Below are 25717 nucleotides of genomic sequence, written 5' to 3'. Positions count from 1 at the left end.
ACAGCACTTTTAAAAGTGAGGATAGCAGGTGATTCAAGTCCCCCATTGTTCCCTATAGGCAAAACAAGCAGAGTGCACTGTGCACACATTTTGGAAACCTGCCTTAAAAAACAACACTGTGAAGCAGCACACACACTCCCTCCCAACACAGAACAAAACATTTTGCCAAACACACAGTCCAAAGATGGCCAAAAAAGAATCACTGACCCAGTATACACTGCCAGCCACAGTGCCTGCACTGCCGTAACATCACTGGCACAAGTTTCTCTCTCATACACAATTATTACTTCATCCTTACTTGCAACAGCTGCCACAGCACAGCAGCACCCTTAGCAGCCAGCAAGCATAGCCATAAGCTCAACTACAGCAACGTCTTCAGCCACATTTTGACTGAGTGAGTATACCTTGCAATGCAGACTGCAGAGCAGACCAGAGCAGTGAGTGAAGCACAAGTTAGACACACAGAGCTGAACTGACACTGTCCATTTCCCGCCACAACACCATCTCTCAAACAGACCAAGCCACAGCTGGCAGGTGGGCACCTAAGTTCTGCCTTTGTATTGTAAATCTTAGATCCAGAAAAACTAGATAGTCACAGCAGCAAACAATAGCACCACTATTTCTGGGCAATCCTTGTTAAATTCCTACAATCAACCAACATTTAACTGGGATCGCTAACCAGGATCACACCAGATTCCAGGTGTAATCCCAAGAAAGAATTGACTGTTTAACCATAATCATTCTGGCCGAAAGAACACAGCCAAGGTAACCAAGATGGCAATCGTATGCACACTCACGTGGAATAAAACCCACTAAACACAGGACTTACTTCTGAGTAAATATGCATAGGATTGGGATGCACATACCTACAAAGCTAAACTAAAGAGAGTGAATTTTCAAAGACTGTGGCTGACATGATACACAGCCCACCATTGGCATAACATTCCTCCACGGGGCTGCTGCAGACTCATAAGGAACACCAATACTGTTCAGACCCAGTGGTTGCCCAAGCCGCAGTACTGCAGTTTTCCCCACTGTGGCAAATGGGGGAAATGGCGATAGTACTTTAGACAGATAGTCGCACCTCAAGATGTTAATGTGCATCATATTTAGAAAATACACACTTCTTTGTGTATATACTGTGCTACTTTTCACCACATTGGGAAGAAGATTAAAAAAATATGACAGTCAGTGTCAAGCCACAAGACAGTCAATCCACAAAGTAATAACTGTTTGAAACTTCTTTCATTATCTTAACATTTTGTGCCCAGTAGTGACGCTAACATTCTTAAGGCGATGAGAGACATTCTGTCACATTCTAGCCAGATACATGTTGCTATTTGGACACCTGAAATTTCAATAAGTCCGTTGTGTCTCACAACGAATTTATAAAGATAGACTCTGGTATCACAGAATATTTCCATTTTTTACAGGTATGCTGAATGAATTCCCCAGACATGATATACACCTGTAGAATTAATAGAGCAGTAATTTTGGACTTGGAAGAGGTGGCCACCACATAGCCTGGAAAGGAAGTAGATTGCCCTCCAGGGAGATATTAATCTCTCTTGTGCTCAGCTCCTCTTTGTCAATCGGAATCACAACGAACTATTTTACAAAGCTATTATTACTGCCAGATGGGGATTTGAACTAGGAAATCTTAAATGGCGCAGCAGGGAAATGTTTGACTAACATGCAGAAGGTTGCCAGTCTGAATCCCCACTGGTACTATATTGGGCAGCAGCGATATAGGAAGATGCTGAAAGGCATCATCACACACTGCGCAGGAGGAGGCAATGGTAAACCTCTCCTGTATTCTACCAAAGAAAGCCAAAGGGTTCTGTGGGTACCAGGAGTTGAAATTGAATTGATGGCACACTTTACCTTTATCCCCAGTATAAATCCAACACTTTAGCCACTACACCCTACACCCTGTTCTTAAGTTCTTGAACATGAATGAGAGAAGGTGCAGACTCCCAATACAAAATGATACGGAATGCCTGGAAGTGGGTTACAGAGGCCCCACATCACAACAACTCCATTCTAGGGGTATGTATGAACCAGTTGCCGCAGTTCAGTCTGAATTCAGACCAAATTTGGACTGACCATGGGCTGGTTGGGTCAATGAACTGGCTCAAACTGGTTCAAAGCAGTTCACAATCAAACCACTCAAAACAGACCAGTTTGTGGCAGATCAGTCATGCACATATTTACTCCATTCCAATCTAATTTAGGAGGATCAGTGTACTTCCAGGTTATTGATCAAGCCAAATATGTATCTAGATTCCCCTATCATAGCCTAAAACTACATTAGATAGATGCAGAAAAATTCTCGATGCAGTCATCCTTTCTACTAAACTAACTACTAAACCTGCTTAGTCACATCAGGAGATGAAGCCAGGAACTAAGGAAGAAGAAGAAAATAAGCTGGGAATGCTCTGGGAACATCAGTCATAGAAGTTGCTGCTCAAATGGACCGATTTCTGATCCAAGTAAAGATGAAACTACCCGCTGCTTTTCAATGTGATTGTGTTCAAGTCCTTCAAGTTACCCAACTGCCTGCAGCTGGGATGCAGGTCAGCCTGTAGATTCCCCCTTCCAAATTTCCCTTCAACCTGTGCTACTTGAAGAGGACTTCCTCTTGAAAGCTTCTAATGTTACCATGACAATTCTCCCCTCTCTCAAAGATAAATTGCTTGGGAAGAGGCAGCTTGATTCTGTCCTCACAAAGACTTTGCACTATAAATTGGAGATAATGCACATCTCCTTGGTGGCCACACTGGTGTTTAGCTGGTATTCTCTTTTGTGTCTACAGGTATCTCCGGATGTCTCCTCTGGCAACTCTTTGACTTTGCAGGTCAGACAAACCAGCAAGTGAGGAGCAGAATAGCTGCTGGGACAGAGTCTTAGGGGTGCCTTGCACACAGCCTTTCTTGCTATGGAGATTAATCTGTGTCGTGTGGGTGGGGGGAGTATGAAATGCACCTCAGGAAGATTTTTTTTTAATAATGATGCTATAAATTTCCTTTTCAAGTTTCAAATGATTGGCCAGTTTCTGAAGTCATAATAATAGCTACAAGGCATTAATTCATGAAATGATGTCAATGAGTGAGCTAATCCTCAATTCTTTCCAAAATATTACAAAATTAGCATTTAGTCAAAGCTATTGCTTTGAAATGCTGAAGAATATTTCTCTGCTTCCTTCACTTGGCTGCGTGCGTAGCAGGTTGCAATTTCCTTTGAAATGGAAATAGCAAGGAAAAAACATGCTCTCTTTCCCAGTTCCTCTTTCAGAACAATGACACGAGAAGCACAAAAATGGACAAATTCTCTAGAGAACCCTTGGGCATGCAGTCAAAAAATGAACAAAGCAGCACTTAGCCTGATATTCACTTTTTGCCCTCCTTCTCCAGTTCCCTCAGGAAATTTTATTCAGCTCTATTCTGACCCTGCATACTAGGACCCTTGCAAATAACAAGTACCGAGGTTTGGTGCTTATAAGGCGAGGCTGGAGAGCGTTACTGTTTCAGTCTCAGGTCACATATCACATCTACAGACACACAACTAAGCCATGCCTTTGTATACCATTCCTGGAGGGCTGCCTGTCTCTCTAGTCCAGTATAATACCTGGCCTTACTAAGAGCAATAGCCATGTTGAGGTACGGATGCTTTCAATCATTCAGAAACTGTCAGAGCTAGAACAAAAGTCACAATTTAAAGGACTATTCTCAATTCTCAGGATTCCCGAACTTTCCATTCTCAGGACGCCAAACATTGTCAAAATACCCAGCTGTGCTCTTGCACAGCAGAACATCAACAATAAATGCTTATCTGAGGGAGGGCAGTATGCCTTCCTATCTTAAGGAGGCAATTATTAGACCTCTTCTGAAAAAGCCTGCATTGGATTCCTCAGAGTTAAGCAACTATAGGTCTGACTCCAAACTTCCATGGTTGGGCAAGGTAACTGAGTGGGTGGTGGCATCCTAGCTGCAGACCATTTTAGAGGAAACTGATTATCTAGACCCATTTCATATTGGTTTTCGGGCAGGCTATGGGGTGGATTATCTCAAATGGGGAATTGACAAAGGAAGTGTGACTCTGTTGGTCCTTTTGGATCTCTTGGTGACTTTCAATAGACCACAGTATCCTTCTGGACCATATGAGAGGGTTGGGAGTGGGAGGCACTGCTTTGCAGTGGTTCCGCTCCTACGTTACAGGCAGATTCCAGATGGTGTCGCTTAAAGACTGTAGTTCTTCAAAACGTGAACTTTTATATGGTGGCCACCAGGACTCCATACTGTCTCCAATGCTTTTTAACATGAAACCACTGGGAGAGATCATCAGGAGATTTGGTGCAGGGTGCTATCAGTATGCTGACACCCAAATTTATTTATTCATTCCAGCATTATCAGGAAAAGGCATAACCTCCTTAAATGCCTGCCTGGAGGCAGTGAAGGGCTCGATGAGAGATGAAAAACTGAGACTGAATCCAGATAAGATGGAGGTGCTTATTGTGTGGGGTCAGAACTCAAGAGACCATTTTGATCTGCTGATTCTGGATGGGGTCACACTGTTCCCCAGAAGGAACAGGTACACAGTTGGAGTGCTTCTGGATCCAAACCTCACCCTGGTGTTTCTGTCAAGTTCGGCTGCTTTGCCAGCTGCGTCCATTTCTTGAGATAAATGACTCAAACTAGTGGTATACGTGCTGGTAATGTCCAGACTTGACTACTGCAATGCGCTCTGTATGGGGCTGCCTTTGTATATAGTCCAGAAACGGCAGTTGGTACAGAATGTGGCAGCCAGGTTGGCCTCCAGGTAATCTCATAGAGACCATATTACTCCTATATTAAAAGAACTACACTGGCTACCAATACATATCTGGGCAAAATACAAGGTCTTGGTTATAACCTATAAAGCCCTAAACAGCTGAGCTTAGGCCCTGGATACTTAAGATAACAGCTTCTTCATTATGAGCACCACCGCCCATTGAAATCATCTGGAGAGGTTTGTCTTCAGCTCATCTGGTGGCTAGATAGGGACGGCCCTTCTCTGTTGGCACCCCAAGTCTCTGGAATGCACTCCCTGATGAAATAAGAGCCTCCCCATCTCTGACAACTTTTTAAAAGTCTCTAAAGGCACATTGATTCACTCAAGGTTTTTAACTAGACTTGTAGTTTTAAATCATTTTAAGGTTTTCGTTTCTGTTTTAATTTGTTTAATGCTGTAAACATAGGAACATAGGAAGCTGCCATATACCGAGTCAGACCATTGGTCCATCTAGCTCAGTATTGCCTTCACAGACTGGCAGTGGCTTCTCCAAGGTTGCAGGCAGGAATCTCTCTCAGCTCTATCTTGGAGAAGCCAGGGAGGGAACCTGAAACCTTCTGCTCTTCCCAGAGCGGCTCCATCCCCTGAGGGGAATATCTTACAGTGCTCACACTTCTAGTCTCCCATTCATATGCAACTTGGGTGGACCCTGCTTAGCTATAAGGGAACAAGTCATGCTTGCTACCACAAGACCAGCTCAGAACGGCCCAGAACCAGCTCAAAAACTGCCCAGAGATGGAAGTTTGGGGTAGTGTACAAATATGATATATAAAATAAAATACATAAATAAATAGGGTCCGCTGTGCTAATATGCAAAATGCATAGATTGGTTCGGACTCCATGTCTGGATTTTTCAAAGCTCAGAGACACTTTATACATATAAGACCTTTATTATAACGTCTGATCTCTTAAATGCCATCAACGGACTTTGAAACAGGAAATGGCAGCTTCCTATATTTTCGCAAGCCCTATCCAGTAGACCTTCATCTCAGTTATGATCTCTGGAAGCTACCACAACAATGACAGATGTTAACAGCAGCAGTGAATTCTGGAACCATTCAGTTTTCTAAGCTGCACAAACAGTTCTGAAAATACAAGCCTTGTCAATCGAAGTGTTGCTGGCTCTAACATGGCTATGAACTCTGAATGTAATGTGGGCGCAGCAAGGACACCTTCCCCATTCAGACAGACACTACAAGTGACTATTTGGCAGGCACATCAGTAAAACGGGAAAGGGGAGGTCAGAATCCCCACCCTCCACCACAAGGAGAGGTGACAGTGGGGGAAATGCCCCAGGTGGTAGGGTGGTAGTGCTTTAAGGGGTACTTCTGCACATGCACAGCCAGTGTAGGCTGGGCACGGCTGCCAAGTCTGCCAGGAGTCTTCTGGCAGCATTGATAATAATTATGGGGAGTGATGTAGGAGAGTTGGGAGTGTGCACATGGAGGCTGGGAAAGTGCAGGGATGCCTGTGGGATGTAGTTCCTCCAGAGCTTCCTCCTATGGGAGGAAGTAATTTAGATAGTATTGACATTCATGACCCCTGCTAACTTGGCAAAGAGGCACCTTTTAATGTGGTGATTCTCTTTATTTAGCAGGGGGAGAGTAACTGGCCCTATCTACCCCCAGCACAGTACCTCCAGTAACTGTTGCTGGTATCTATCTTAAGTTTCTTTTTAGATTGTGAGCCCTTTGGGGACAGGGTTCCATCTTATTTTGTAGTTATTTTTCTGTGCAAACCACCCTGAGCCATTTTTGGAAGGGTGGTATAGAAATCGAATTAATAATAATAATAATTCTGATATAGCTGTCCCATGGTGAGATTGCAAGTGGCTCTCATGCAGTGCTGTGTCATCCAAACCCACCCTTAATTCCACTGAAAGAAACATCTCAACTCTACTTCTAGGTCATAAAGGGAGGAGCAATGACAGCCATTTTGCAAAAAAGAAAAAAAATGAAAGGCAGGATATACATTTTCAAAAGATGTTAAAAAAAATAAAATTTGAGCAGATGTGAATGCCACAATATCACAATATATGTAAGTACTGTGTGTGGCAGAAATTACTGATGAACACAGTCTGCATTTCTTTGAAAGGAAAAAGCAGTGGCTAGCATGCAGTGTAGACCACCTTAAGTGGTGCAGCGGGGAAATGCTTGACTAACAAGCAGAAGGTTGCCGGTTCGAATCCCCGCTGGTACAACATTGGGCAGCAGTGATATAGGAAGATGCTGAGCATCATCTCACACTGCACGGGAGGAGGCAATGGTAAACCCCTCCTGTATTCTACCAAAAGAAAACCACAGGACTCTGTGGGCACCAGGAGTCAAAATCGACTTGATGGCACACTTTTACCTTTAGCATGCAGCATAGCATGCCTCCCATGGAAGAGGGACAAACACACGCCACTTCCAGCCCAGCTGAAAACCAAACTCCGCAGCATGCGGCAATTGCTGCATGTATACCCAACACATGCGTAATTGCTACTGCGTCACCACCACCATTCGGAATAATGGTGGGAATGGCACAGCAGTGATTACGCACACCTTAGGGTACGCACAACAGTCCCACACTCACTGTGAGGACGGGCTGAGGGAGAAGGTGTGCATACGCATGACAATAGATAGGTTTGGTGAACTAAAGAAAGGAACAGTGTCTGTTTATTGCCCAATTGTTCTGTAATTATACCCAAGATACACCAAATAGCCAAGTTAGCTTACACAGACCAACTTGAACAGTGAAACGCAGCCTTTACAGTTGCCTTATGTCTGTATGGCAGACACCATTCACATTTACTAAAATCAGACCCCCAAAACACACACATACACAGAGAGAGAGAGAGAGAAGAACAAGAAAAAGGGGTTAGAAGTACTTCTCCTAACTTTCTGAAGGCAAGATTGAGTTTAGAGCTAACTTTGGATGCTTTTTGTCAGAAAGCAGACATCAACCATAGTTAACTTTTCATCAGGACTTGCACACGTCCAATTGTGCTAACGAGATGGGCTGGACAACTGACCAGGACGTTGACCTGGGGAGACTGCCTGTAGACAGCTTCTGGTCAAAAATCATTCCATTTCCAGTTGCTGTAATAGAAGCCCTAAAGTCTTTACTCACGTGCTATTGATCATTTATTAAGTTCAGGTGCAAAGGCTCTTTGGGGTTACAGGTATATGCCTTTTGGCTAACTCTGGCCTGTGAGGACTGTTGGGGTAGCCCCTCTCCCTCCTTCCCAGGAGTACAGAAAGATCAGTGTGCCCTGAGAGGAAGACAAGCACCCAGGCCAGGGAGTTCTTGTCCTCAGCTCTAGAAATGTGCACGGACCAGTCCAGAGGCCATTCTACAGGCCTCCGGACCGGTCCAATCTTGGGTCGGTTCGAGGTTTGCACACCAGGGTGGGGGTTCTTTTAAGGGCAGGGGGAGGGTGTACTTATCCCTCCCACCACTTTCCCCCCGCTGGCGCGCGTTTTTTAGGAAGCATTTGGGGCAGCAGGATACCTCCCTGCCACCCCTTCCCCCTCTCGGCTGCAAAGGGCTTCAGAAAGCCTTTTGCACATGTGCATGTTGCGCGCACAAGTCACGTCTCCGTGGCGCGCGCACACACAAAAGACTTTCTGAATCCTTTTGCAGCCGAGGTATCCTGCCGCCCCAAATGCTTCCTAAAAAACACACGCCGGTGGGGGGAAAGTGGTGGAAGGGGTAAGTACATCCTCCCCCTGCCCTTAAAGGGACCCCCACCCCAATGCCGGACCGCAACTCCGCGGATCCGTGCACATCCCTACTCAGCTCCTGAAAAGGCCAATGGCCTGAGACATTTTATTAATCTTCTGTAATTTGCTCCAGGGGTGGAACCACCATTAGACGAATGGGTTCAAAGAACCCAGGCCATGCCCAATCAGGGGCTGTGCCTCGTGGGAGTCAGACATGGGGGTGCTGGTTTAGCTCCCAAGCGGGGGCCATAAGGCCCCCATTCAGGAGTTAAATGGCCACTGCATTCACGGCGTGGCCAGGAGCGGCTCTTCCCTACCTTAGGCAGAGAAGAGCTGCTCCTGGCTGCGCTGCAAATGCATCGCCAGCCCCAGTCTAGCTCCCAAAGGGGCCGCGCGACCCCTTCGGGAGTTAAATGGCCAACGCTACGAAGGCAGCACCAGCCAGACTCCAAATGAGTCCTGAACGGAGCCAAGCGGATCCATTCGGGAGCCAGACCACGTCCCCTGCATCTGACGTCAGATGTGGAGGCGGGGTGAGCGGGACACACATGGGCCACTGGAGGTCAGGCTCCGCGCCTGATTTGCTCCTTTTAGTATTGTGAACCGTTTTGGGTGCCTTTGTCAAGGCAGAAAATGTCTTGGTATAAAAATGTCACAAATAATAAATAAATAAATAAATAAATAAATAAAAATAGCTAGCTACTTTCATCTGGCACAACCTAACACCATCAGCATTCTAGACCATTGTTGAGTCGGTGAGGAGGCAGGGGTCTATAGGCACGTTCTTTTCAATGAAAAAGATATTCTGCAGGCAGGCAAAACAAAGTTGGAAAAAACTTTTACTGAATCTGTTTAGAAATTATTTATACATTAGTTGGTGTCATCCCAACACCCCTAAAGGAGTTAAGAGTTATGCATATTTTATGTTTAATCGCATCTTCAGTGACACCAAACCACAAGCAAAGGTTTAAATTTCAATTAGAGGGAAATGCATTTAATGTTTAATAGGAATCATCCCTTGCAGAGTAATTATGTTTTAATATTCCCTGGGGATGTTTTATTAGATAACACCCAGTTCATTGCAAACAGGTATTTTCATGGGTATTATTCAGATGTGAGTATGCTGAGGATAGTAAAATACAAAACAGTTGTGAAGAGCTCCAAAAATTACAACATTTTAAACTGTGTAAATTGCCTAGACCTAAATCAGTCGTCTTCTCTTGATATTAGTCCATGGCAGCTGCTGGTCACTGGAACAGGCAGAGCAGAGAACAGGAAAGAAGATATTCCAGTCATAATCTTTGTTATGCAAAAGTTGCTGGCTCTCTTTTATACTATCCTTGATTTTTATTCTTTTATGTACCTTACTTCGCTATTATCTTTGCTTTCTTTTTAAATTTCTTGTTTTTGTTTTTAATTAATTTTTTACTTTTGTTTTTATCTTGTAAAACTCCCAGAGATGTAAGTTTTGGAGGGTATAAAAATATGTTAGTTAGTTAGTTAGTTAGTTAGTTAAATAATTAATTGAAATTATCATCTCTTATTGTTATGAAGGGATATACAGGTGAAACTCAGAAAATTAGAATATCGTGCAAAAGTCCATTAATTTCAGTAATGCAAATTAAAAGGTGAAACTGATATATGAGACAGACGCATTACATGCAAAGCGAGATAAGTCAAGCCTTAATTTGTTATAATTGTGATGATCATGGCGTACAGCTCATGAAAACCCCAAATCCACAATCCCAGAAAATTAGAATATTACATGGAACCAAGAAGACAAGGATTGTAGAATAGAACAATATCGGACCTCTGAAAAGTATAAGCATGTATATGTATTCAGTACTTGGTTTGGGCCCCTTTTGCAGCAATTACTGCCTCAATGCGGCGTGGCATGGATGCTATCAGCCTGTGGCACTGATGAGGTATTATGGAAGACCAGGACGCTTCATTAGCGGCCTTCAGCAATTCTGCATTGTTTGTTCTCATGTCTCTCATCCTTCTCTTGGCAATGCCCCATAGATTCTCTATGGGGTCAGGTCAGGTGAGTTTGCTGGCCAATCAAGCACAGTACACTGTATACTTTTCGGAGGTCCGATATTGTTCTATTCTACAATCCTTGTCTTCTTGGTTCCATGTAATATTCTAATTTTCTGGGATTGTGGATTTGGGGTTTTCATGAGCTGTATGCCATGATCATCACAATTATAACAAATTAAGGCTTGACTTATCTCGCTTTGCATGTAATGCGTCTGTCTCATATATCAGTTTCACCTTTTAATTTGCATTACTGAAATTAATGGACTTTTGCACGATATTCTAATTTTCCGAGTTTCACCTGTACTATCAAATAATAGAGCCACCTAATGGTGCAGCGGGGAAATGACTTGATTTGCAAGCCAGAGGTTGCCAGTTTGAATCCTAGCTATATCGGGCAGCAGCAATATACGAAGATGCTGAAAGGCATCATCTCATTCTGCGCGGGAGATGGCAATGGTAAACCCCTCCTGTATTCTACTAAAGACAACCACGGGGCTCTGTGGGCGCCAGGAGTCGACACCAACTCGACGGCTCACTTTACCTTTACTAACAAATAATGCATTTATTTCTATAGAGGCCAGGCATGTCCCTTGGTATTCATGGCTCCCAGTATTTTCCATAGACCTTGAGAGAGGACCCACTGTTTTCAGTGAGCATTCTAATAATTCATTTTAGTACACCCCAGTTATTAATCCCTTGGGATCCCTTGGACTCCCACCCACCCACTCTCCCTCTTTCTGGGAACATAAAGCACCCCATTCAACACCAGTGCAAACACTTTTCCACAGCAAGCTGACCTGTGCAGCTAACTCCTTGCAGCTGGGCAGGCTGGGAAGCCTGAGTTTCAGTGTTTTCTTACAGCAAGCACACAGCAAAATCTCCACACAGAAATACTACCCGCTGAGCAAAAGAAGGGGAGGGGGCAAGTGGGGGTGAAATGAAAGAAGAAAAAAGAAAAATCCTCTGGGCAATAGAATGGAAAAGGAGTTCCTGGAATGGGGGTGCAAAGAAAAGAAAAGCCCACTGGGCAGGAACAGGCAGTCAGGGCAAGAGGGAAGCAAACAAATACACTTGCTAAGACAGAAAACTTACAGCTTAATCAGAAGAACCACAAACAGCTATTTTCGCTGAGAAGGGAGCTTGTTTCAACCCCTCTTTCCTCCTGCTGCAGCCTCGGGTCTTCCATGATTGGCCAGGAAAGGTGCTAGTCAAGCCATCCTGTCTTCTGATTGTTTGGGCTTACCCTAAGCCCTCACTGACCAGCCTTCCCTCAGTTCAAACGATACAGGCCTCCTACAAGGATCAAGATTTCAGTTTCTGGCAAACTCTCTCAAAATTCCAGTTTGCAGAATCACACTTTAGACATATTACTTGAACAAAGAGCCCAAGAAAGGAGAACTCAGAAAAGCCCTGGAACATTTGACCATCCGCATATGCCAAATCAATCAGGCAAAATTGTAGGATCCTTGGCAACTTCCTAACCTTTATCTTACTCAGTTCAGGCTGTTGAGAGCTGAAAACGGAGCTGTTCCATTATAGGCTGTTCAATGGTACATTTCATCTACCACCACCCTATTTCTCTTTGTTATCTTTCAGGAAAAAGGCTTGCAACTCCCATGGCAACATGTACAAAAGAAAGAATGAGAATAAAACTAGAACACCATAAAACACAGAAAATCCCACTGAGTGCATGCATTCCAGGATGTCCCTTCTCCTTTCCTTTTCTACTTAAAGGAGCCATAACCCAGGATTACACAGATAGGCCTTTACCAGGCTGGGTCCCTGGAGATTGAAATCTAGGGATCAAATCTAGAGTTACAAATATCGTCCACTATACAGTTAAGGTGTGGAGTAGTTTCAACATTCTGCTATTATAAGCTTTGAATATTCTATTGGCCATAAAATCAAAACCATCTCTCCAATGTACCTACACATTTGCACACATCAATTAGGTTAACATCCCTCCATATCTGGTGCAGAACAGGAACAATAAGAAGTGCTATTCAGACACTGAGCCACCTAATGGCTTAGCAGGGAAGTGACTTGCCTAGGGAGCAAGAGGTTGTTAGAGCAAATCCCTGCTGCATGTTTCCCAGACTTTCCCAGACTTTGGGAAACACCTATATCGGGCGGCAGCAATATAGGAAAAATTTATAGGGAATACATATAGGAAAATATAGGAAAAAGCATCATCTCATATTGTGTGGGAGGAGGCAATGGTAAACCCCTCCTGTATTCTACCAAGAAAACCACATGGCTCTGTGGTCGCCAGGAGTCGACACCGACTCAGCGGCATGATCTTTCCTTTTATTCAGACATTATGCTGAACACTCATACAAGTGAACAGTAAGCACAGGTAGTTATTCACACCTTAAGTTGGACACAGTTACAGCAGCACACTTTCTATCTTTACCATGCATTTGTGGAGTATGTATGGTCACCTTTAAAATGAACACAGGTGCAGTCATTCAAGCAAAAACATGTACAAGTGTATAGGCATCTGTACACATGTACAATACGTCTGAATAGGACTAAAGACTAAGGGAAATAAGATCTTAGATGAGTGCCTGGAATGCTAGAGGAGCTGCAGTGTCTTAAGATACAAAGGCCATTCTCTGGGGACCTGACGTAGTCTGTTGCTGACTTTTAGGAATGCTCTACTATTTCAAACTTTATCCAGTGCTCAACTGTATATTTGTATAAACAAACCAGTTTTAGTCTGCAGTGACTCTCTTTCCAACAGAAAGCAGAATCCAAGGCATGCTGCAAACCCCTGAAACTTCTCAGTGCTCACAGAAGAGGAGCAATGAGATAGCATGCCATTACATTCAGATATAACCTTTTCCTCCTCCTGAGTGTGTGCTGAAATATATCTTCCTAATACCCACAGGGCTTCATGGATGAATGCATACAGAGAGCATCTTACAGGTCTGCTATTCCTTGAATAGCATTCAGTAGCCAAGTATACTATTGTCTGATCAGTAAGAGAATATACCTAGCACTACATATATATATGAAAATTAAATCCTGTTTTGCCTTGATGATATGCTTCGTTTGTAACAACAAATCCCATCAGATCTATACCCTGGTTCAGACATTTGGAGGAAACCGATTATCTATACCCATTTCAAACTGGCTTTAGAGTAGGCTATGGGGTTGAGATGGCCTTGGTCAGCCTGATGGAAATAGGAAACTGCCATGAGCCCCTGGTGGCGCAGTGGTAAAACTGCTGCCCTGTAACCAGAAGGTTACAAGTTCGATCCTGACCAGGGGCTCAAGGTTGACTCAGCCTTCCATCCTTCCGAGGTCGGTAAAATGAGTACCCAGAATGTTGGGGGCAATATGCTAAATCATTGTAAACCGCTTAGAGAGCTCCGGCTATAAAGCGGTATATAAATGTAAGTGCTATTGCTATTGCTATATACTGAGTCAGACCATTGGTCTATCTAGCTCAGTATTGTCTTCACAGACTGGCAGCGGCTTCTCCAAGGCTGCAGGCAGGAATCTCTCTCAGCCCTATCTTGGAGAAGCCAGGGAGGGAACTTGAAACCTTCTCCTCTTCCCAGAGCGGCTTCATCCCCTAAGGGGAATATCCTGAGTGCTCGCACATCAAGTCTCCCATTCAGATGCAACAAGGGCAGACCCTGCTTAGCTATGGGGACAAGTCATGCTTGCTACCACAAGACCAGCTCTCCTCTCCTTTACCAAGGAATCGACGGGGGAGTGTGACTCTGTTGGTTCTTTTGGATCTCTCGGCGGCATTCAGTACCGTGATATCCTTCTGGATCGCCTGGGGGAGCTGGGGATAGGAGGCACTGCTTTGTAGTGGTTCCGCTCCTATCTTTCAGACAAATTCGAGGTGGTGGAGCTTGGCAACAGTTGCTCTTCAAAATAGGAGGTATTATATGGAATCCCTCAGGGCTCCATTCTGTCATTGATGCTTTTTAACATCTACATGAAACCACTGGGTGAGGTCATCAGGAGATTGGGTGTTATCAGTATGCTGATGACACCCAAATCTATTTCTCCTTATCATCATCAGGAAATGGTATTCACTCCCTGAATGCCTGCCTACGGGCAGTAATGGGCTGGAGGAGGGATAACAAATTGAAGCTGAATCCAAGCAAGATGGATGTGCTCATTGTGGGGGATCGGAATTTAAGGGATGAGTTAGATCTTCCTGTGCTGGATGGGGTACTCCCCCAGAAGGAACAGGTATGCAGCTTGGGAGTGCTCTTGGATCCAAGCCTCACCCTGGTATCTCAGGTGGAGGCTATGACCATGAGTGCTTTCTATCTACTTTGGCCGATTCAATAGCTGTGTCCATTCCTTGAAGAGAACGATCTCAAAACAGTGGTGCATCACATGGCAACCTCCAGGCTTGACTATTTATTTATTTATTTATTTATTTATTTATTTATTTATTTGATTTATATACCGCCCTTCCAAAATGGCTCAGGGCGGTTCACAATTAAAACAACTTATAAAACAGTAAAAAGCTAAAACAAATTAAAACAATAAAACAGCTAACAATTTAAAACATTTTAAACAAAAATAAAACATTATCCCCAGACCCCAGCTCAAGAAAACATAGACTCAGTATAGAGGAAAAGGGCCACAACTTTGTTAACTATTACACACAGCATGGCAGACTGGAACACCAGGTGATTAATCACCCTTAAAGAACAGTGCGGGCCAATAGAAGCAGGTCAGAACTCTGAAATCCTACCCAGCACCCTACTGGGGGGGAGACACCCTGGCTCGGGAATGGGCAGGTACATCCCACCCAATTCCTTCAAAGCCAACCCCCCCTTCTGTAAGAGAGGGTCTGGATACTTCTAGGCATTCGTCCACCCCGGCAATGCACTTTAAATGGGGCTGCCTTTGTAGGTAGTTCGGAAACTTCAGTTAGTTCAAAAGGCAACCCAGAGAGATCATATTATGCCTGTCTTAAAATAGTTACACTGGCTGCCGATAGGTTTCCAGGCAAAATACAAAGTGCTGACTATTACCTTTAAAGCCCTGAATGGCTTGGGTCCAGGCTACCTTAGAGAGCGCTTTCTTCTGTATGACCCCCATCGCACGTTGAGGTCATCTGGAGAGCTCCGTCTCCAGTTACCACGGGTACGTCTAGTGGCGACTTGGAGCCGGGCCTTCTCTATAGCTGCTCCTGGCCTATAGAATGCACTCGCAGCAGATATCTATAATTTATGGCTAATAACTTACTTGTTTGGCCTGGCCCTCCAAGGTTTTAAAATTATTTTTAAGTATTTTAATTGGTTTTTAAATGGCTCTGAATTGTTTTAAAATTGTTTTTATATTGTTTTAAGCAGTGTGTTTTAAAATAGTGTTTGTTTTAATGGGGGGGGGATGTGTTGTGCATCTCTCAGAGCCTTGGATGGGGCAGTCTAGAAATGCAATCAATCAATCAATCAATCAATCAAAATTTGGGAATACAGTAAAACCTATGCATCATGGGGGCTGGGACCGAGCTGGACAGTATCCAGTTAGGCAAATGCCATCCCTTAAGGTGTGAGGGTATAAATGCTTCTGATACACCAGAAGAGGACAGAGTAGAACCAGGTAAAGAGCAGACAGAAGGATGTGCTAGCTGGTGCTAGCTAGAGATAAAATGGTCATAAGAAAAATAGCACAGACCAGGTAAGATATTCAGTGTATACGAATGCTAGACGCCTCCAAGACAAGACGGGTGAGCTGGAGTGCTTGGTTGTTAATGAAAACATATAGTGGAAATGTGCTACTAGGATGCACTGGTTCCTTCCAAATAGCCATGGATAGAAAATTCTATCCATTCATGTACCCATTTGGAAGGGACCAGTGCATTTCAGTGGACATTCCCTGTCATTCATTTAGTTACAATCCCTAGAGTCTACCTCTTTCTTGACTTGTAGCAGAACCCCCCAAATTATTGCATCTGTCTAAGTGCAGTAAGATGAATGCACTTAGATAGATGCAATAATTTGCATCTATCTAATTATAGATAGTGTGTGTCCATTGGGATGTGTCCATTGGGATGGGCATGGCCATGAGGTGTGGCTGTCAGGGTGGGTATGGCTATTGGGGGTGTCATGGAGAGCACCTGCAGTTCTGAATTTGTGTGACTACATCACTGCATGTGATCCCTTCCTTCTGTTTTCGCTGTAGGTTACAAATAATATGTAGAGAAGCATACACATGTAAACAGCATTCGGTCTCTTAACAAAAAGGGTCAAAACAATGACTTACAACCAGCAGGCTCACCGGCAGCTCTCTGCTAAACTGCTGGATCATAGCTTACATTATAACCAAGAACCTCACAACCAGGAAATGCTTCTTAAAGCTACAGCAACCTGTTACACAAACGGTTCAACAATACAAGTGGACCTCGGCACACGCAGTCCCAGCAATCACATTTCCGCCTATCCACAGCCAGGCAATTCACACCCGACCTCTGTATACACTGAAAAGATGGTGGGAAAGGGGATAATTTTTGCATATCTGAGTTATGGGGTGGCTGGAAATGATCTCCAAGGTCATTTCCAGCCACCATTTGTGTTTTTAAAAGGGGGGAAACTGCAATTTTTCACGGAAAAATTGGCAAAAATTGGCATTTGTGGGACATTGCTGGACAACTCGGGACCCGCAGCACATGGTAGGGCTTCCCCCGATTTCTGCCATTTTTAGCCCCCTTTTGACCCATTTTTTGGCCTCCTCAGGAACCTAACCCCCCCCCATTTCCATTGCCTAAATGCCCCGTTATCTGTGGTTTCATTACCCGTGGAAATTGGTGGGAACGGAAACCCTGCAGATAACAGAGTACACCTTTACCACGCATGGGAACAATTCCGCCACCTACATTTATTGCAATATAGAAATGAAAAAGTGCACATGGCTAGAGACCTTTCTAATAGAAGGATGAGCAGCAGCTATGCTTAGCTGAGCTGTCAAAAGGGTTGCCTTTGCTTATTTTGCATGTTGAAGGGGTTGCATTTTTAATACATCACAAATCGGTCTGATAATGTTAACATAATTTCTATCATGAAGGGAAATGGCTGGATTAGGCTACAAAAAGATTGCTGCTGTGGTTTCAACAAACAGGTATAGCAACAAGGAGCATTTGAATGAACCGAAGACAGGAGTGGGGAGCAGAACAGGTCTGACAGTCAAGGGGTCTGCCCACCTACCCCACCCCCTTTTGCCCCAGGCTCCTCTCTCCCCACCCCCTTCTGCCCCAGTCTCCTCTCCCCACTGCCCCCTTCTGCCCCAGTCTCCTCTCCCCCTGCTCTTTCTGCCCCAGTCTCCTCTCCCCACTGCCCCCTTCTGCCCCAGTCTCCTCTCCCCCTGCCCCCTTCTGCCCCAGCTCCTCTCCCCCCCCCCCCGCCTTCTGACCCATTCTCCTCTGCTTTCTTGCCACTGCCATTATTTATCTCCCGCCCGCACTGCTCCCAAAGCAGCCGTACTTCCCGTCAGGCAGCTTGATGGAGGCTGCCTGGTGTCTCGCCGCCTTCGATGCCCTTCCCTCCCAAGGCAATGGGTCTGGTTTCCTCCTCTCTTCCTCCCCCCCCCACTCTGCCAATTCCCCTTCAATTTTGCTTCTTCCTCCTCTCTCCCGCCTGCCTCCCTCGCTGCCGTTCCCTCCCAAGGCAACATTTTGAACCATCACAGGACCTTGCAAGAGTACCAGCAGGCATCCAGACGCATCCCCACGCAGTTCCCTACGCAGTGGTAAAGTTCCCCACGCAGTTCCCTACGCAGACAATAGATAGATGAGACTTGTATTCAAATTTCAGCATGAAACTCAAACAGTGTTCCCAAGCAGTCACATATGCAGCTGTTGACCAAAACTGCTGGTCTTCAACAGCAGCCATTGAGGTGGCTGATGTGTTTGTGAAGAAACATTAATGTTGCAGATTTCATTTAGATAGAGAGTGAAGCAGAGAAATGGAAAATAGAGAGCAGATGCAGCATAAGGTGCAAAAGTGCCTTTCTCTGGAGATCTGATATGGGTGTCACTCACCAGGAGTGTTGCTTGCTGTTTGCCTCCTCATATGCTCGGCTTGTTCGTTTGCAGATAAAGCAAATATGCTATATCATATCAGTGCCCAGTTCACTCTCCTCCAAAACAAACAAGCCCAGGTGCCCTGGAACGTCTCCTCACTCGGAAAAGCGGCAACGTGTAATAGTGGTTTTACTGTTTGCTACATTTTTAATAGGCCACACAAATATGTCCATGCTTGACTGGAAGGCATGGAAGAAATAAAAACAACAACAACATCAACAACAACAAACAGCAAGTGCCACCTTTGTAAAGAAGCAGCTGAAACAGTGGACCACCTAATCAGCTGTTGTAAAAAGATCGCACAGACTGACTACAAACAAAGGCATGACAAGGTAGCAGGGATGATACACTGGAACATCTGCAAAAAATACAGGCTACCTGTAGCCAAACATTGGTGGGACCATAAAATTGGAAAAGTGGTAGAAAATGAAGATGCAAAAATATTATGGGACTTCTGACTACAAACAGACAAACATCTGCCACACAATACACCAGATATAACTGTAGTCAAGAAGAAAGAAAAACAAGTGAAAATAATCGACACAGCAAAACCAGGGGATAGCAGAATAGAAGAAAAAGAAATAGAAAAAATCACCAAATACAAAGATCTACAAATTGAAATTGAAAGGCTGTGGCAGAAGACGACCAAAATAATCCCAGAAGAAATTGGCACCCTATGTGCAATTCCAAAACAACTTGAAGAGCACCTCAACACCATAGGGGCCACAGAAATCACATCAGCCAATTACAAAAAGCAGCTTTACTGGGAACAGCCTATATTCTGCGACGATATCTATAATAGTGACAGCAACAACAATGATTATTAAATCCAGCCATCCCAGGTCCTTGGGAAGGACTCGATGTCTGGATAAAACAAACCAGTCAAATAGTAAAACACCTGTCTAACTGACTGGATAAAACACCTGTCTGACTGTGTAAACAACAACAACAATAATAATCTTTCTGAATGTACACAAAATGGCATGGGTGTGGAGTTGTGTCAGATACAACTAAAGATGTACAATCAGGTGAAAGGTTAATTAGAACCGGCCCAAATAAATATTTGCCCAGGTTTAAAGACATATGCCCAAATTTCCTGATATTCCTCTTATGCATCAAAACTCTCTGCCAGACTGAGATTTTCTTGTGCTTGGTTACTTTTAAAGCATTTGAGTGTTTTTTCCACTTGACCAGTCCTTCCTTTCCTTCAGATGTCCCTCCAAATGCTGGTCACGTCAGCCCAGGGTTGGTATTTGCTGTCAGAAGGCGCCCAAGCCCCGCTTGCCTTCATGCTCCTGTCACGCCCACACTCCCACTTAAAACGTCAATGAGACGCTACTGCTGCTGATGCAGACTTTCAATTACATGTTTAAACTCATCCTGCCAATGCATGAAACAGAAGCTTCAGCTCAGTTGGGTATATCCCCCCCCCTCCCGAAGCTGTCTGGATCACGTTGGGTGTTATTTCGAGATGTGATGCAGTTCTTCTGTTTGCTTTCCAAGCAATGTGTTCATTTTCACACACACACACACACACACACACACACACATAATTATTAGGCCAGAGAACCATTAAAATAAGCGGGATGGGACATAATTCATGGGCATGCAGCCTGATCCCATGCAAGTTTACTCAGATGTAAAACTTATTTACTTCAGTGAAACCTGTTGCCAAGTATATGTGGATAGATTGCGGCCAGAGTCTCTTTCCTTCCTCTGCCTCTCATTACTTATGTCCCCAAGCCTGTTGGTGTCCAAAAAAGATAGTGTTCTATTGTCTGGTTGGGAAAGACGACAGACTCAGGTCAGCTGTTGAAGCTTTGACAGCTAAGGAGAGCCAGGCTGATCTTCTTCCTTTTATAACTACCAGGCTCCAGTGTGGTAATGTATGAGCAGGACTTATAGGATTAAATATTAAGCATTCAGCTTATGGGAAAGGAGCTACAGACTCCACCCTATAGATTGTTCTGATAGTGACTTTATTTCTCCTATTCATTCTGTGTTTGCTTTGAATTCAATAAACAGCCTACCTTTGGGGGGGGCTACAAAAAGTGAGTAGACTGCTCTCTCTTTTTTTAAGAGCTAGAACTTAACACTTAAGCAAACTGAAGTTTCAATCTTTATGGCCTAGAGCTTCAATAGAGGGACTGAGTCTGCTTAGTCTCATTACCCGTTTGCAGAGCTATTTTATTCTATTAATGTTTCTGTGAAGTTTTAAGGAAGATCCAGAAACGGGTGGGCGGGTGTATGTGTGTGTGTGTGTGTAAGGTGATCATATATTTTCTGTCATCTCAGGATCCACTGCTTCTAACCAGTAGCAGACAGTGCCAATGAGCAGTGTGTGGGGCGGGGGGGGGGGGGGAATGAGCCGCACCTGCATCTCTCCATATCTCTTCCTGCCCTGCCTCTCTTTCTGTTCTCCCCCTGCCACAAGCCAGGCAGGCTGGTCATTCATCCAGTAATGTCCAACCAGAAGAATGACCAGCCTACACACATCAGGGCAGGGCGAGAAGTGAGAGAGGCACCTGGGGTGGGGTAAGAAGAGAGATCAAGAGATACACCAAGATACATCAAGAGAGCCAGCGTGGTGTAGTGGTTAGAGTGCTGGACTAGGACCGGGGAGACCCGAGTTCAAATCCCCATTCAGCTATGAAACTAGCTGGGTGACTCTGGGCCAGTCACTTCTCTCTCAGCCTAACCTACTTCACAGGGTTGTTGTGAAAGAGAAACTCAAGTATGTAGTACACCGCTCTGGGCTCCTTGGAGAAAGAGCGGGAAATAAATGTAGTAGTAGTAGTAATAATAATAATAATAATAATACACCTGCAGCTCATTTTCTGCCCTCCCACCACCAGCTCATTGCCCTGCTCACCACTGCTTCTAACTCTGTATCACTCCACAAAATGTAGTGAAGCTATTCACGTTTCCAAGTCAAGTGCCACTCCCTTGGGCAGTGGTGGATAGCATCTATCCCTGGAGATGACAGATTGATCTAGGCTGAACAAGAGTGAAAAAAGAACAGGAAAAGGGTGGGGAATGGTGACAGAGGGGAACCAAGTAGAAAAGGAAGGAAAGTGATAAGGCATTTGTCATCCCCGCTAACACTGTGCTTGTGTAAATATGCGCAAGGCTGTTGTGCTATATCGGGAGCTTGTATTCCAGATTAGTGTTATGGTAGTGCAACAGGGAGATTTTGCACAAGGTCCAAGAACAGACATTGGCATCAAGCTCTGCTGTCCTCCTTGCACAAGTGCAACACTGGAACAAGCTGACCAAGAGCGCAAGGGATCACACAACTGTGAGCATCTGTGCAGCTACACAACCTCCGTGTGTGTGTGTGTGTGTGTGTGTGTGTGCAGCTTTAGTTGCTGCACTCTCACCATGTTTGTATCTGGGCAACTGATCTTCAAATGTTTGTTTAATGCAGGCCTGCTGAATTTAGCCCCCCCCCAGCTGTTTTCGGACTACAACTCCCATAATCCCCAGCCACAGTGGCCAATAGCCAGGGATTATGGGAGTTGTATGCCAACATCTGCAGGAGGGCCAAAGTTCAGCAGCCTTGGTTTAAAGCGTTTAAATAAGGTTTTAACTTCAAAGCAGCATATCAAAGATTGCTTCAAATTCTGGGTTCCGCATTTTCTTTCGAAGTTTTGAAGCAGAGGCTGGATGGCTGTCTCTCAGGGAGATTGTAGCAGTTTCCTCCACTAAGCAGGAGATTGGACTAGAAGATCTCAAGATCCGTTCTGACTGTAATATTCTCTGATTCTCTGAATAAGAGATGCTCATGGAGGGAGGTGAGCTGCACCTACTGCTTGTGCCGTAGGAAACAAAGCTTAGAATGAACCTCACTGGGATGCATTACTTACTGTAGACCAATCTGAGTTTCAGTTTGTTTTTTAGATTGTATTTTTGTTCAATGTCAGCAAATCGTAAACTAAGATCACCCTCTGATTAGCATAGGGGTGGCAAACCGAGTAAAAACTGACAAGACAAATGGAGGAGGAAAGAGAGGAGAAAAGCTGGTTTTGTGGTAGCAAGCATGACCTGTCCCCTTAGCTAAGCAGGGTCTGCCCTGGTTGCAAATGAAAGGGAGACTAGAAGTGTGAGCATTCTAAGATCTTCCCCTTCAGGTATGGAGCCGCTCTGGGAAGAGCAGAAGGTTCCAAGTTCCGTCCCTGGCATCTCCAAGCTAGAGCTGAGAGAGATTCGTGCCTGCAACCTTGGATAAGCCACTGCCAGTCTGTGAAGGCAATACTGAGCTAGATGGACCTATGGTCTGACTCAGTATATGGCAGCTTCCTATGTTCCTACAGTGAGGGAAATAAGTATTTGATCCCCTGCTGATTTTGTCCGTTTGCCCTCTGACACAGAAATGCCCAGGCTATAATTGGAATGGTAGGTTTATTGTAGCTGTGAGAGACGGAATAACAACAAACAAACCCTCAAAATCCCAGTGCCCAAAAGTCAGCGATGGATTTGCATTGTAGTGAGGGAAATAAGTATTCGATCCCCTATCAACCAGCAAGATTTCAGGCTCCCAGGTGTCTTTTCACTATATGCAGGTAACAAGCTGAGATGAGGAAAACCCTCTGTAAGGGAGTGCTCCTAATCCCAGCTTGTTACAGTACCTGTATAAAAGACACCTGTCCATAGAAGCAAGCAATCACTCAGCTTCGAAACTCACCACCATGCCCAAGACCAAAGAGCTGTCGAAGGATGTCAGGGACAAGGTTGTAGACCTGCACAAGGCTGGACTGGGCTACAAGACTATCGCCAAGCAGCTCGGTGAGAAGGTGACTACAGTTGGCACGATAACTCGCAAATGGAAGAAACACAAAACAACTGTCAATCTCCCTCGGTCTGGGGCTCCATGCAAGATCTCACCTCGTGGAGTTGCAGTGATCATGAGAACGGTGACAAAGCAGCCCAGAACTACACGGGGGGAACTTGTCAATGATCTCAGGGCAGCTGGAACCATAGTCACCAAGAAAACAATTGGTAACACACTACGCCGTGAAGGACTGAAATCTTGCAGTGCCCGCAAGGTCCCCCTGCTCAAGGCAGCACATGTACAGGCCCATCTGCAGTTTGCCAATGCACATCTGAATGATCCAGAGGAGAACTGGGCGAAAGTGTTGTGGTCAGATGAGACCAAAATTGAGCTCTTTGGCATCAACTCAACTCGCCTTGTTTGGAGGAGGAGGAATGCTGCCTATGAGCCCAAGAACACCATCCCCACCGTCAAACATGGAGGTGGACACATTATGCTTTGGGGGTGTTTTTCTGCTAAGGGGACAGGACACCTTCACCGCATCGAAGGGACGATGGACGGGACCATGTACCGTCAGATCTTGGGTGAGCACCTCCTTCCCTCAGCCAGGGCATTGAGAATGGGTCGTGGATGGGTATTCCAGCATGACAATGACCCCAAACACACAGCCAAGGCAACAAAGGAGTGGTTCAAGAAGAAACACATGAAGGTCCTGGAGTGGCCCAGCCAGTCTCCAGACCTTAATCCCATAGAAAATCTGTGGAGGGAGCTGAAGGTTCGGGTTGCCAAACATCAGCCTCGAAACCTTTCTGACTTGGAGAGGATCTGCAAAGAGGAGTGGGACAACATCCCTCCTGGGTTGTGTGCAAACCTGGTGGCCAACTACAAGAAACGTCTGACCTCTGTGATTGCCAACAAGGGTTTTGCCACCAAGTACTGAGACATCTTTTGTGAAGGGATCGAATACTTATTTCCCTCACTACAATGCAAATCCATCGCTGACTTTTGGGCACTGGGCTTTTGAGGGTTTGTTTGTTGTTATTCTGTCTCTCACAGCTACAATAAACCTACCATTCCAATTATAGCCTGGGCATTTCTGTGTCAGAGGGCAAACGGACAAAATCAGCAGGGGATCAAATACTTATTTCCCTCACTGTATGTTCCAATGACAATGGTTTTATTTTCATATTATTCTACATTATGGGATTCGATACTCTCATTTGGAACCCAGAGAGTGAGAGGTTTGTGTAGAGTCACAACCTTTTTCTGGCATGACTCCAGTACCTTTGCCAATTGCACAGCAATAAACAAAATTCAACAGGTGCAGCTTTTCTCATCACAACATGCCAGAAAAAGTTTTAATAGTTGGATTTCTCTTGACCATGCAGTTTGTTAAAGACGCAGCAGCCCTGCTTGTGGGTTTGAGATGGGAACCCTAGGCCATATGTCATCCAAGGGAATTCTGCACCAATATATTTTAAAGAACAGGCCTTTACTTCTTATCCAGAAAAGCACCAGACCTTGAAAAAACTATTTTCTTTCAATATCAAGGATAATCTAGTATGAGTTTTGATGGGAAGGATAGGAAAGCATGCACTTGAAAGACAACATTAAACAGACCAGTTGCCATGCCACCTCCTAACACAGCCTGTCAAATTCATTATTATGAAATTGATTCACTCATTTACATCAGTGAGCATTCTCACAGAATTACATTGCTGAAGGCAATTTCCAATTTCTAATAACAAATAGGCCTTTGCTTTATCCTCATGAGCAAATTGTTGCTGCTACTGAGAGCTGGTCTTGTGGTAGCAAGCATGACTTCTCCCCATAGCTAAGCAGGGTCTGCCCTGGTTGCATCTGAATGGGAGACTTGATGTGTGTGCACTGCAAGATATTCCCCTCAGGGAATGAAGCCACTCTGGGAAGAGCAGAAGGTTTCAAGTTCCCTTCCTGGCTTCTCCACAATAGGGCTGAGAGAGATTCCTGCCTGCAACCTTGGAGAAGCCACTGCCAGTCTGTGAAGACAATACTGAGCTAGATAGACCAATGGTCTGATTCAGTATATGGCAGTTTCCTATGTTCCTATGGCATGGCCACATGTCACATGTTCATCCTGAGTTGTTAGCTATTATTCCCAGTTGATGTTACAGCAACAGTAGTATAGACCAAGACTAAGGTCCAGTTCTCATTAACGTGCCAAACTTGTGTCTGATCTGCATCACTAAAGACTGAAGGTGGAGACTTATGTCAGGGGTTCCCATCCTTGGGTCCCATAATGTTGTTAGGTTACAACTCCCATAATTCCCAGTC

General features: G+C 44.7%; 1 long non-coding RNA gene across 1 annotated transcript in view; it reads right to left on the bottom strand.

The window, feature by feature from the left end:
* The window catches only part of LOC128350375 (uncharacterized), an 83793-nt gene extending 71260 nt beyond the window's left edge, over positions 1-12533 (bottom strand). The window contains exons 1-2 of the long non-coding RNA XR_008319296.1: positions 12506-12533; positions 11667-11867 (exon numbers count right to left, since the gene is read on the bottom strand). This is a non-coding gene — a long non-coding RNA (uncharacterized LOC128350375). The remainder of the gene's footprint in view (positions 1-11666; positions 11868-12505) is intronic.
* Positions 12534-25717: the final 13184 nt, after the last annotated feature.

The sequence above is a fragment of the Hemicordylus capensis genome, chromosome 3 (genome assembly GCF_027244095.1).
Source record: "Hemicordylus capensis ecotype Gifberg chromosome 3, rHemCap1.1.pri, whole genome shotgun sequence".
Taxonomy (NCBI): Eukaryota; Metazoa; Chordata; class Lepidosauria; order Squamata; family Cordylidae; genus Hemicordylus; species Hemicordylus capensis.
This window is presented reverse-complemented; position numbering and strand designations above follow the sequence as displayed.